This window comes from Orcinus orca, chromosome 5 (assembly GCF_937001465.1).
Source record: "Orcinus orca chromosome 5, mOrcOrc1.1, whole genome shotgun sequence".
Taxonomy (NCBI): domain Eukaryota; kingdom Metazoa; phylum Chordata; class Mammalia; order Artiodactyla; family Delphinidae; genus Orcinus; species Orcinus orca.
Window position 1 is genome coordinate 137111326 of NC_064563.1, and position 14413 is coordinate 137125738.

A 14413-nucleotide genomic window follows, 5' to 3' on the forward strand; every position below is an offset into this window, starting at 1 on the left:
TCAATGTCTCATAAAACTCATTAAATAACTGCCTGGCAACCCCTACTGCTGGGTAGTGTTCTGGTGTATGGGGGATCCTAGTCGAAAACTCTAGCCTTCATTTATACACCACCCAGCCAAAGCCTCAAGGGATAAGTTGAGAGTGTAGAGAAAAGTGTATTCTAAGCCGGCGTTTCTCACACTTTAACATGTGTATGAATCACAGGAGTGTCTTATTAAAAAAGGATTCTGATTCCGCAGGTGGAACGGGGCCTGAGATTCTGCATTCCTAAGAAGGTCGTGTGGATACTGCTGGTCCAAGGACCTCAATTAGAAGAGCAGGGCACTGGAGGAGCTTGAGAATATCCAACATCACCCCCCCTTATAGATGAAGAAACCATGCACAACCTAGTTTAATAACTTAAACAAGGTGCGGCCACTGTGGAAAACAGCATGGAGGCTCCTCAAAAAAATAAAAATAGAGCCACTGTACGATCCAGCAATTCCACTCCTGGGCATATACCCAGAAAAAAACAAAAGCACTAATTTGAAAAGATTCATGCACCCCAATGTTCATAGCAGGGCTCTTTACAATAGACAAGACAGGGAAGCAACCCAAGCGCCCCTCAACAGGTGATTGGATTAAGAAGATGTGTTACATATACACAATGGAACATTACTCAGCCATACAAAAATAAAATAAAATTTTGCCATTTGCAGCAACGTGGATGGACCTAAAGAGTATTATGCTTAGTGAAATCAGACAAAGACAAATGTACGATATCACTTATATGTGAAATCTAAAAATTAATACAAATGAATGTATAGGCAAAAGAGAAACAGACTCACAGACATAGAAAACAAACTTGTGGTTAACAGAGGGAGAGGGAGGCGCAAATTAGGGATATGGGATTAATAAGAGATACAATCTACTAAGTACAAAATAGATAAGCAATAGGGATATACTATGTAGCACAGGAAATTATAGTCATTATCTTGTAATAACCGACAATGGAGTATTATCTGCAAAAATACTGAACACTATGCTGTATACCTGAAATTAATAAAATATTGTAAATCAACTACACTTCGACAAAAAATTAACTAAAAAAAAGTCTATACATGCAGAAAAAAATAACCAAGGTCAGATAGCTTTTGAGTAGTTGAAATAAAATTCAAAGCCTTGTCCTCTGACTGCACAGCCTCTTTGTTTTTTGGTTTGGTTTTCAACCTCCTACACCATATTCCTTCTCACACGGGATTGAATATCCAGGTCCCATCTTTAGTTAAACAGTGGTGGCTCTCGTATGCATCTTCTGTGAGCTGGTACTGGGAGAATGGATGAAATTCATCTTGGGGGCTCTAGCTTTCTCTTTCTGTACCCCTTTCTCTAAAAGATAATCTCTGCCGAACTGGTGTGCTGATAATACTTGAATTTTACAAGGAATCTGTTGAATCGATGCAATATGTAGTCCAAGCGATGAGCTGCTAATATTCTAACCTGAGCCCCGAGGGGTAGTTGTTTTAGCTTCTGTCCCTTCTTGTTGAATTGGTGCTTGTGGTGAAGTTGGTCTGGCAGCCAACCCAGAAAGGGAATGGAAAGGAGAAAACAAAAACCTTTTAGAGGTTTCTAGGGGAGCTGAGGGCATCTTAGAAAACCTGTGTAAGGTGAAGCAAGTACATTTCTCATAAAACCTGTTTTAATTGGCATTCCTGTTTGCCATTCATTTTTCCCTTGGGCCCAGGTTTAGGTACAGTTTCTCAAATCAATAATTCTTTTATGTGAAAAATGTATTTTCAGTGTTAAATGTTTAAAAGATGTTAAGAAAAAAGAATAGATGTGTTAGTTTGGTTTATTTGACTTCGCAAGTAACAAGACAATAACCATCACCTCAGCATTTACCTGGAAAGATTAGACACTGTAATTAACTTCTAAAAATAGCTCTTACAGATCTGCAAACACACTCAGAAGGCAAAAAGTGGCCAAAGAGTGTCAATTAGAAAACGCACTGAGCTCACCCAAATGTCCCTTTTTATACAAATAAAATGAGAATTAAGTACCCGAAAGATAAACCAGTTTACAGAATTTACAGTATTTCCTTTAAAATGAATGTGCTGAAGACATTATTAGACTGGGGGTTAGACGACCTGAGTTTTAACCCCATGTGAATTTGAACCTCGGTTTCCTCATCTGTGAAATGAGGGAGGCAGACATCCAGACCTGACATTTGATAAATTAAGTCTTACGTGGTAGTCTAGCACCAGAGTGGGGATTACCAGTCAGGTTAGCTTATTAGGCTAACACCATGGCCCTGTGTTTTCCGTTGGGTTTTTTGGATGCCTCAGAAGACACTAGTACTTTTCTGCTTTGGATAGATACAGATCTAGATATAGATACTGATTTTATATATATTTTTAATTGCTGGACCAGGCAACCAGACATAGTGTTACACATAAATTATTCATCACAACAACAGTAGGAAATACTATTCTTCCCATGTTGCAGGGACAGGGTAGCTCTTAGAAGGGTCACTTTGCCACCCTGGAAGACTGTACATGTAGGTCAATGGTACTTCCTTCCACAGAGACCTGCATACAATGCCCATCCCCTACCCTGCTAATTATGCCATTTTCTTTAGCACCAGGTCTCCTTTTTTGAGCAGAAAAGCTTTGTATTTTAGTCTACAACTTGCTATTAAAAATGGCTTCCACCAGCAACTTGCGTACCTCATCAGTACTAAGGCAAAGAGGCAGCTCTAAGAATTTATTCATTTTTCTTCAATCTTTGCATGGAACTTGGATCAGCTTTGGTCTTACTCATCCCTGGGTTCTTTTTAATCCTAGTGGATTGTAAGGAGAAGCCTGCCCCGAACAGGTGACTGATTACTGAAGCCCTTGAGTTTTCCAACAGCTTTCCATGGTAAAGGAGTCATTCCATGGCAAAATTCATGGGGAAGTGCCATTTTTCTAAGCGTAATTCTCTAAAAAGATTTCACTAAACATATGCGTTTTCTCAGCCCAAAGTTCTTCACAAGTCATGGCATCTGTCTTTGAAATGCCTTAAAATGTCATGATGAAGTAGGAAAAAGTCTTAGGTTTGCTGAAAAAAGAATGGCCATTGCAGGGAAATATTGGCAAAGTTTTGGAGGAGAGATGGAAAATAGAAAGAGACCCCCCCGGGGATGGTTTTTGTGCAGCCCTAGTGTACAGTTCTTTGTTGAGTTGCTTGAAACTTTCTTTCCTACTCATGCCCCCAGATTTAAAGGACCACTGTTGACATCAGGGCTCATGTGTGCAGTATATACTTGAACAATATCATAGAAAATGATTCAACCACATCAGGGATGGAGGCTGTCCCTCCTACCCTCTAGCAGCCTAATGTTTTTGCTCTATTCAGATTTCCAACAGCCAAATATCACTGACCTTGCACATTTATGAGTTAAGATTAGACTTACTGTTTGGAACTCTTAATGTTGCAAAATAAGAGTACAGGATTTAGACACTGATAAGGGTAAAGGTTTTAAGGGATGTTTGAACTAATTCATAATGGCTGCTTGCAAAGTTGCCAGAAGATCTGGTTTTTTAAAATTGTCTTTCGGATACACAGAAACGTGATAACGAACTTACTAAAATATGAAGTGCTAACTCCTAGTATTACAAGGAGCTTGGCCTTCCTGGGGCTGTATCTGATCAAGAAGGAAAGAGTTCTTAAGTCAAAAATGTTAGTTAGATCAAGCTTGAATTTGAAAAAAATCTTAGTCTGTTACCTTTGTTTGTTTCTCCTATAAAGTGATAGAAATATGTGATATTAATTCTGTCTGCTAGTCTCCTGTATTTATAATAAATCAAAGAGCTATACTTAAGCCAATCCAGACTAAAAATTATCACCAAACTGATGATAAATCACATGGTAAAAATATTCACTTTATTACCTGTAAAGCATTCTGCCTCAATAAATTAGTTTAATGTACTCACAAAACAATTGAAACGCCATAGAAAAATAAAATGGGTTTTATCTAATTTACACATAATTGCCTATGAGAAAGGTTCAGAAATCTAAATGACTCATTTTAAAAGACCAGTGCAATTAAAAGGAAGGGAAGTATTGTGACTACTTTTAAGCAACAGGTACTAAAATGAATAGAACTGAAAGTTTTTGATCTCCTCCCCACCATCTTTTAAAATCACGCATCTTAAATTAATTCCATTAGATCTTCAGCTGCTTTCTGGGAAGCAGGGTGCCCGAACAGAACAAAATGTTTCCTGCCAAACAATGATCCTGCTTAATTTGATGTCTTAAGCAAAAACCCAACAATATTCCATGAGACCATTACACACTATTTTATCCTTCTCTTTTTTTTTTTTAATGTTTCACTTGCAGGAGCGGGGAGGTTGGGGAAAGGCTAACACAAACTAATTTTTGGTCATTTTATTCCTTTTGCCAACAGTTTGAAGACTAACCAATTTGTACTTACAAATCTGGGGCATTAGCAGGCGGGGACCCTAAATCCGCATGCATACAAGCAGTAACTGTTTGTATGCCAAGCTGTTTGTAAGCCTGATTTGACAGGAGAGAGCTATTCATTCTTTTGTCAACTGTCAGTCTAAAAACCTTAACCTGCCCGGGGCCCGGGGTATGGGAGCTCTAAATCTTCCGTCCTACAACTGTATAATGAACAGACTGTTTCATTAGTGGGACAATTCCCTCGACAAATCCAGCCCAAACAACTTATTTCACAATTTGTGAGCAGAATTAAATTTAGGGGGAGCCGCGCGAGGGGGGAGGCAGGGGAGTAGGTGAGCGGCTCACAATGTACCCGGGGAGCTGCATGTTGGGACAAGTGTTGTAGGCAGTTTGGCCGGCAGTTGGGGGCTGCGGCTTGCGAAGCCACGGCATGCAGATCAGCGGATTAGGGGGGCCAAAGCATTAGGTCAAGTGTCTCGAGGGGGGCTGATAAACACCCCAAACCTAACAACAGATTTTCCTTTCTTCCTGCACCACTTGTTAAGTGTCAGAGCAAATCTTTTGAATGGCAGTCGAGTTCACTTAGAGGCCCTTTCTTTAAGAAGACACTCTATCCATTTTCTGAAGCCCATTCCAGGCTGCCTCGGGAATAAATTTGCCCCGCATCTCGCACACAAAAAAACGTCTTTTTCACATCTTGACTATGAGCCTTTGTCTCAAGGTGTGTGAACCAGAACAAAAATCCACATGGAGAGCCCCGAAGGTTTCAGAGCCTCTGGATTTAGCTCTAATACAAATTAAACACTTTGAAGATTATACAATCAAATACTTTTTTTTTTCTTTTTTGGTCTCACAAAAAAACTCATTTTTAACATTAGCCATGTATGGATTCTGCTAAATGGGAAAAATTTGAAGCGGTGAACAGCCAGAGAATACGTTGATCTCAATAATATCCTATAAATACATTGCTATTAATTCAAACCAAGTAAATAGGCAGCATGCTATATTTCTCATATCTTAAGAATTCCCAGTGGGAGAAGCCATGCTTCTTGTATTAGGTCGTATCTCTGTGTTAACTCAAAGTGCATGATAGAAAATCTGTGTTGTAACATCAAATATTTTCTAACTAGGTTTGAGCAGAGACGTTTTTCACTTTGAGATGTTCTAAAATGTTTAAAGAGGCTCAAATGTTTGAAGATTCTTTGTTGCAGCTTGGTTTTACTTTATGGTTTTATCTTTTATTTCTTTTGGCAGTTAAGTTTGAAAAGGATCAAATAGGAAAGCCCTCTGAAAATTAGGATGTCATTTTCCCAGACATTTAAATTGGAACTCTTTGGGATAATAATTTTGGAGATATTTTCCTTTTAAATAAGTATTTTGGGTATATCTTTAGGACACGTTTGTGAATTTAGGTAATGGAAAATGTGTTATTGAAGATTCTTTGAAAAGTGAACACTTTTAATTTCTGTTGCTAGCTCTACCCACTCTATAAGGAATCTCCCATCAGGCAAACTAGTAACCAGGCCCCAAATGCTTCTCATTTACCCACCCAGAGAATTTCGCCCATTAGAGCTCTTACACTTCTAGTAGATAACTATGAACATCTCTGGTTTATGAGTATTTCAAACCTAAATATAATAGTTACAGGATATTCCCTAATCACTGTTGGATTCCTGTCATAGTAAGAAATACATCCTTTGATCTCTCTTTTCATCCTTTTTTAGGAAAGAAAAACTTGGTATATCTCATAGTGATGAATGCAACTGCCATTCAAGATAGTTTTGAGCCTACCTGTGGACCCTGATGATTTAGTATGTTCCCTGGAACAATTTCTCCTCCATCTCGAAAGATGGTGGTATTTCTTGAGAAAGTTAACTTGGTATTTGTTTTTCCTGCACAGGCCCTAAGCTAACTGAGGAAATCTCGGTTAGCCAGGCTGTTCCACTGGCCCACCGAGTCCTCTGACAGCAGGAATTCTATGAATAATAATGGGGACACGCAATCCCATGCAGACTCAAAGAGAATTCAGTCTAATCACCCGGAAATTCTGCTTCGTCACAGTCCTTCCTCTTGCCATAAACTGCCTTGGCTTTCTCTTTGCTTCCACATCATTTAAGCCTTTCTGCCTACCCTCCAATCTATCCACGGGGCCTCCCACTGGTATCCCGGGGTTTCCCGGGACTTTCCAAGAGGCTCCAGCGGTGGTCCTTTCCCCGTCCTTCCAGGACTAGATGATAAAATCCACATGCACTCTTTTAGAAGGTTGGAACAACACAGGACAGAATAAGAAACAAAGTAAAGGTTTTCCTAAATTCTCCACCTAGAGATATCCACTGTCAATTGACTGGAGACCATTCTTCCAAAAGTCTCTCTATCATTTGTACATCTCGTTGAATAAAAATGACACTATACCATGCATGTCATTTTATAAACTGCTTGTTTTTGCTCAACAATATGTCATGGAGATATTTTTCATATCACTGATTTTATGCCTGTGTATTTCCTTTTAAAGGCAGCGTGAGTCCCTCATATAGCCCTTTTGTGGGACATTGAGGGCATGTCCATTTTTTTCATATTATAAAGAATGCTGAAATGAGCATCTTCTATGCAGACTTTTTTTTTTTTTTTTTTTTTTTGCGGTACGCGGGCCTCCCACCGCTGCGGCCTCTCCCGTTGCGGAGCACAGGCTCCAGACGCGCAGGCTCAGCAGCCATGGCTCACGGGCCCAGCTGCTCCGCGACATGTGGGACCTTCCCGGACCGGGGCACGAACCCACGTCCCCTGCATCGGCAGGCGGACTCCCAACCACTGCGCCACCAGGGAAGCCCTATGCAGACATTTTTGTGTACTTCTCTGATTAGCTCTTAAAGACTTAAAAAAGGAATTATTGGGTTGAAGCATATACATGTTTTTATATAAGTAGTCAAGCTGTCCTCTGGGAATTTATTATATGATACAAGTCCTGCCAGCTGACTTTTGTGGGCCAGAGCACACGGTGGCTGGGAAGCCATATTTGCCTCTATTGATTCAGCCTCGTGCAGCCTGCAGCTCAGAACTGTGGCTCGTCCTGTGTCCTCTCTAGGTTCTCATCAGAGTGATTTACAATGCAGCTCGACTGCCTTCCCCCTCTTTCTTTTTCTTACCTTAATAGCCTATGTCATTTTAGGGACCAATTTCCTAATGCTTACAAAAGTCCCTTGAATTATTTGAATGAATAGGTGATGTAAGAGAAAAAACTTAACCCTTGTATATCCCATGTTCTGTGACTTGGTTGACCTGTGGATAATCTCTCCATTGCTTTCTATGGCTTCGTCACCTTCCTTTGTCACTTTATGTGAAAGGGGGAACCTTAGCACATGCCTCTTCTAGCTGTAGTGGAGATTCACTCCATTTTATTTTTAGTAAACATTTATTGAAATTGTAAAACGAACATGGTCAAATTCCACAAAGATTGAAAAACAGAGAAACAAAGCATATCACCATTTCTCCAAATTGTGAAACTGTCACCTAGAAGGTTGCATAGTCTTTGACCCATTAGTGAATTTAGCCGCTCCTTTGTGCCTGGAATGTGGTATTTTCACTTAAACCAAAGAACTACAGGGTTGTATGAACTTTCAGAATATCAGCTTCTCAAAATAAAAATGTTTTTTTCTTTATAAGATAGGATCAACACTTGGCTTTTAAGAATAACGATTTCTTTTGGTGCAGTAAATATGAGATTTCTTTAAAAAAGAAAAAAAAAACACAAAAAGAAAAAAGGGAGCCCTGCCTAAGCTTTCCTGATGTCATCATTGAGTAAATAAATGCACCTTGTACAGAATGAAGTAACAGCCACAGGCCTTGTATCCTATTAAAATGGATTTCCGAATGTCTGAGATAGTTTTCCATGACGGTACAGGAGACATGAACACAGGCCAGGTTCTGGTTGTGACATTAAGATTGGTTGGTCTTCTACACGGTCCAGGACCTCTCATTCCTGCGTCTCCTCGTGAGCTCCATCTATCGTCCACTTCGACGCCGGGCGCGCCCCGGAGATTTGCTTCTTTGATGTGTGTGCATGGATTCTTACTTTTGCGTATTTTGACATCCTTCATTTCCAACAGCTGTGGGATAAACACTTGCAGGCAGTGAGTGGTTTCATCCTGCGAGCTGCCAAGATGCTTGCCAAAAGTTTCATGTTTTCTTACCCTGCACGGAAAGCCTTTAAAAATGCTTAGTTTTCTTTTCTCTTATTTCTAACAGTCTTTCCCTCTGTTTTAGGAGATGTGGCTGGTGAATCTGGATGTCATATTGGAACATTGTTTTTTCATGGGGTTTAATTTCTCCTTTAAAAAATTGAACGTGCACTGCTTTCTTGTCTCTTTGTAATCAATAGAGTTGACTCATTTTTGTAATTCCTACACTCATCAAATTATGTCAGTGGAGCATTTCGTTCAACATCTTTGATTCTAATCAGGTGGTTCCTGAGAACTGTTAAAATAGTAACCTGAGAATAGAAAATAGAATCAGGAATTTCAATTTTATTGAATCCCTGGAATGTGAACTCCGTGAAGATGTGCTGTTTTTTGTCTGTTTTGTTCACTGCTATATCCTCAGCAGTGCCGGGCATGTACTCAGTAAATATTTGTGGAATGAATGAATGAGGGGATCCAATAAAAAAGAATTATATACGTTGAACAATTCAATGAAGTGGTGGTTCAAATCCCTTTTCTCATTCTCTCATTGATTTTTAAGTGAATGAAAGCTCTGTGACTTTGTCAACTGTCTTAAATTTTCTGGATCTCAGTTTTCTCATCCATAAAGTAAAGACTTGATAAACTGTAAAGTCCCTTCCAAGCCTAAACCTTTATCATGGCAGGTGATACACATATATCAGTGATGGGCTAACTTGTACACCTCCTGCCAAGCAGGACCGCCACAGAAAAGATAGTTCCAAATGGAAATTTTCCCAAAATAATTGCGGATGGAGTTACTGAAGAGTAAATGCATAATCTCCAGGGAACACTCTTGAATGGTAATACTAATTTGAATGCATAGATTCCCTCCTTCCTTGCTTTCATCAGTCTCATTGCTACATCAGGCTCTTAACTGATGGGTACTCTGAATAAAATGAATTTGAAAATGACCCAAACAAAGAAAGAAGGCATTTCCCGTTTTCCCATACTTAAAGCACAATCCTTTGTGCTTTCATACCCAGGAAAACGATGTATGGCGTCAGTGGTGTAGAGTTTTGTTGGTCAATACCATTTTACTTATATTATTAATGCAGTGCTCTGCAAAATACATTTTAAGACAGTATATTGAATATAATCACATTTCATAGGTAGCTGGGTATGTTCTAGAATGAATTTATTTTGTCTATTTTAAATCGACTTAAAAGTGCTAGAAATTGTATTGCTTTTCTCAGGTTACTCTCTATTTTAACAATTCTCAACTTTAAATGTTTCCTGTTTGCTCGGATATTTCCATGTCATTATATTTTTCTCACTAGTTCTTTCTTAATTCATTAAAGGAAAATGTTTCAGCAGTAAATCTCTTGACATCATGATACAATTTCTTTACAGTCACTTAATCCTATATGTGAAAGATCTAGCTATTTGTCTAGTTGCCTTTCTTAGTTATATGCCTGGTTCCAGTATATTAGCTTGGTTGGTATTATTGCAACGAAATGTAGGGGAGATTGTAAGATCCAACCACATAATATAAATGGATACATCCTTGAGAAGGAAAGGAAGGTGGAAGGAGGAAACTCCCTGTGACTCTCTGTAAAAAATGATAAAAATGTCTTGTGTGCCCAACACAGATGTTTCATTTTAAAATTTAAGGATAATTGAATGCTTTGATGCTGGTTCTATTTAATAATTTACTTCTGTTTTATGGAGATTTAAAAAAAGGAATAAGGAAATAGGAAGGTAGACATACAAAGAGAAAGGAAGGAAGGAAGGAAGGGAGGGAGGGAGGAAGGGAGGAAAGAAGTTAGCCATTGCTAAGGCCAAGGCCCTTGCTTATTTGAGTGGAGAATGTTACAGTGATGAAAGTGGCGACTCGGAGGAGCCCCACAATCCCTTCCTTCCTTCCAATCTTCTCTCAGTTTCACCTGCCTTCCTTCCGTCCAACTTTTTCTTCCCCTCTCAACTTCCTTCCTCCCACTTTTCCCCGAATATTTGTCCACCATTGCCGATGATACGCCTATCTGTTGCTGGGGACACCTTAGTGACAACACAGACATGATCCCTCACACGTGGAGCTGAGCCTGTCCTTGGGGAGGACAGAGACAAAGCAGCAAGTCACACCGACTGATGGGATTATCCATTCTGATAAAGGCTGTGACAAAGGTGACAGGGGAGATGGTGATGGTGGGGCAAACTTAGACTAACGGGTCAGCAAAGAACTTGCTGAGAAAGTAAAATGTTTACACTGAGACTTGAAGGATGAGCTGAAGTTATCTAGGAGTAAGGGTGTGTGTGTGTGTGTGTGTGTGTGTGTGTGTGTGTATGTATCTGTCTGTCTGTCTGAGGGGAGAGGGGAAGGTGTGAGCCCAGGCAGAATGAAAACAGGTGCAAAGGCCTTGAGATGAAAAAGACTGAATGTTAGAGGAGCTGGAAGGTGGTCAGACTGGCCAGAGTGGTCACTAGCATGGGGACAGGGCTGGAAATGACTGTGGGGTAACATAGGCAGAGCCTTGTGGGCTGTGTCCGTTATTTTGGGTGCTCTCTAGAACAACCACGGGAATCCACTGAAGGGCACTGAGTGGAGGTTAATATGATTTGAGTCTTAAGGAGATTTTAATAGTTTAAAGATTTTTCTGACCACCCTCTAGGGAACGGATTGCAGTTATCTGAACTAAGCAGTGCCGCAGTGCACCTAGCCAAAGTGTACCTACACAGCATAATGTAAGAGCCAACTGTTCAGGTTCAAATCCCAGTTGCTAGCCTTGAGCAAGGGAATTAAATTTTCCGTGCCTCTGTTTCTGTATTTGTAAAAGGAGGGTGATAACAGTATCAAGCTGAGGGCTGTTGTGTAGTTTACAACAGCGTAATAATGTCTGGCATATAATAAGTACTCAATAAACATCTGCCTTTGTGACGACCTATTCCTGAACTTTGCTGTGTAACACACAGGCTGTCAAAAGGTAATAGTAAAAGACATTTAAAATGTTTTCTAGGAAAAGTAGCCCATGAGGAATCCTTTAATAAAACAAGCAAGGAAACAAACAAAAAGATCCTGTATCTTTCCAGCTGGAAAAATCTTTTCGTGTATGAGGTTGCTTAGCATGGGGGACAGTCATGCTGCCTAAGGAGTCCTCTGAGGGCAGTGAACCAGCCCCATCTTCCTACTTTAATTCATCCAGCAAACTTCAGAGTATCTCCTGTCTGCAAGGTACTGGTATTGGTTAAGGTGGTTTTGGAGGCAGGAGACAGAAAACTCCTACTCAGCCAGCTTAAACCATGAAGCACTCTATTATTTTATATGCTGAGGGATCCAAAGGCAGCGTGGCTCTGGCTCTTTCTCTGTCTTTCTGGATTCCTTTGCCTCTGCCCCTTTCTGGTGCTGGCTTAACCCTCAGACTGGTGTCAAGAAAGCGGCTTTCATCCCCTGTGTCTCATTTGCGCAGACAACATCCCTCCTAGGCACAGGAACAATCTCTTCCTTGTGTCTTCCTTTAAAAGCAAGGAAATCGAGATATGTTCAGTAGATGGGCTTTGTGCCCACGGATGCTGCTTAGTAAGCATCGTTGACATCTCCCCCCTCCACTGCCGTCATGTCCGAGTCAGAGTGTCCCGAAGAGCCCGAACAGCTGTGGAAGCTCTTCATTGGAGGTTTGAGCTTTGAACTCAACCAATCAGTGTCTGAGGAGCCATTTTGAGCAGTGGGGAGCGCTCACAGATTGTGTGGTAATGAGGGATCCGAGCACCAAGCACTGCAGAGCCTTCGGGCTTGTCACGTACGCCACTGTGGAGGAGGTGGATGCGGCCATGAATGCGAGGCCACACGAGGTGTATGGAAGAGTGGTGGAACCAGAGAGGGCCGTCTCAAGAGAAGATTCTCAAAGACCTGGTGCCCATTTACCTGTGAAAAAGATTTTTGGTGGTGACATTAAAGAAGACACTGAAGAACATCACCAAAGAGATTATTTTGAACGGTACGGGAAAATCGAAGTGACTGAATTCATGACTGACCGAGGCAGTGGCAAAAGGAGAGGCGTTGCTTTCCTAAGTTTTGATGACCATGACTCCATAGACAAGATTGTCATTCAGAAATACCACACTGTGGGGTTTCCCTGGTGGCACAGTGGTTAAGAATCCACCTGCCAATACAGGGGATACGGGTTCGAGCCCTGGTCTGGGAAGATCCCACATGCCGCGGAGCAACTAAGCCCGTGCGCCACAACTACTGAGCTTGTGCTCTAGAGCCCGCGAGCACAACTACTGAGCTTGTGTGCTGCAACTACTGAAGCCCGCGTGCCTGGAGCCCATGCTCCACAACAAGAGAAGCCACCGCAATGAGAAGCCCGCGCACCACAAGGATGAGTAGTCCCCACTCGCTGCAACTAGAGAAAATCTGTGCACAGCAACAAAGACCCAATGCAGCCAAAAATAAATAAATAAAATAAATAAATTTAAAAAAAAGAACACAGGTTTAAAAAACAAAACAAACAAAAAAGAAATACCACACTGTGAATGGCCACAATTGTGAAGAAAGGAAAGCCCTACCTAAGCAAGAGATGACAGTGTTTCATCCAGCCAAAGAGGTCGAAGTGGTTCTAGAAACTTAGGTGGTGGTCTTGGAGTGGGTTTTGGTGGGAATGACAGCTTTGGTCGTGGAGGAAACTTCAGTGGCCGAGGTTGCTTTGGTGGCAGCCGTGGTAGCGGTGGATATGGTGGCAGTGGCGATGGCTATAATGGGTTTGGTAATGATGGAAGCCATTTCGGAGGTGGCAGAAGCTACAATGATTTGGGCAGTTATGACAATCAATCTTCAAATGTTGGACCCATGAAAGGAGGAAATTTTGGAGGCAGAAGTGCTGGCCCCTGTGGTGGTGGAGGCCAATACTTTGCCGAACCATGAAACCAAGGTGGCTGTGGTGGTTCCAGCAGCAGCAGGAGCTATGGTGGGGGCAGAAGATTTTAATTACTGCCGGGAAACAAAGCTTAGCAGGAGAGGAGAGCCAGAGAAGTGACAGGGAAGCTCCAGGCTACAACAGATCGGTGAACGCAGCCAAGCACGGTGGTGGCAGGGCCTGGCTGCTACAAAGAAGACATATTTTAGACAATACTCATGTGCATGGGCAAAAAAAACTGGAAGACTGTATTTGTGACCAATTGTATAACAGATTATTTTAGTTTCTGTTCTGTGGAAAGTATAAAGCATTCCAACAAAGGGTTTTAATGTAGATTTTTTTTTTTGCACCCATGCTGCTGATTGCTAAATGTAATAGTCTAATCATGAAGTTGAATAAATGTGTCTTTTAAAAAAAAAAAAAGCAAGGAAATCTTTTCCTGAAGCTCCTCAGCAGAGCCCCCTCCTATCTCGTTGACCACAAAATTGGCCCATGACTATGTTGGAACCAGTCACTGACAAGGAGAATGGCGTCATCATGATTGACTTGGACTCCTCATGGCCCACGCACTAAGGGCCCAGCCTCCTCTGAAGCATGTGGACAGATCGGAGAAGGGGAGACACCAGAGTAAAATGGGGATTGTGTCAGGAAGGAGGAGACAAGAAATGCCTGAGGGTTCAGTCTCCAGCAGCATCTACCAAATAGCTGTAGGGGCAAATCATCGCCTTCAAAACCTCACATTCGAGAGAGTGAGGTGGAGACACACAGAATCTGAACATTGATGAGAATACAATAATTACTGAAATAGAGTTTTGATCAGAGGACATGGGAGTGTGGAAGAAAAATTGATTAATCCTTCTTCGGCTGGTATCAGGACTGGTGACAGCTGACCAGCCCATGGAAGAATT

General features: G+C 41.3%; 1 long non-coding RNA gene and 1 pseudogene across 1 annotated transcript in view; one reads left to right on the forward strand and one right to left on the reverse strand.

Moving 5' to 3' along the window:
* LOC125964571 (uncharacterized) overlaps positions 1-7256 on the reverse strand; it is a 67678-nt gene extending 60422 nt beyond the window's left edge. The window contains exon 1 of the long non-coding RNA XR_007477720.1: positions 7195-7256. This is a non-coding gene — a long non-coding RNA (uncharacterized LOC125964571). The remainder of the gene's footprint in view (positions 1-7194) is intronic.
* Positions 7257-12206: 4950 nt separating this feature from the next.
* Positions 12207-13662, forward strand: LOC101282944 (heterogeneous nuclear ribonucleoprotein A1-like; annotated as a pseudogene).
* The last annotated feature ends 751 nt before the right edge of the window (positions 13663-14413 follow it).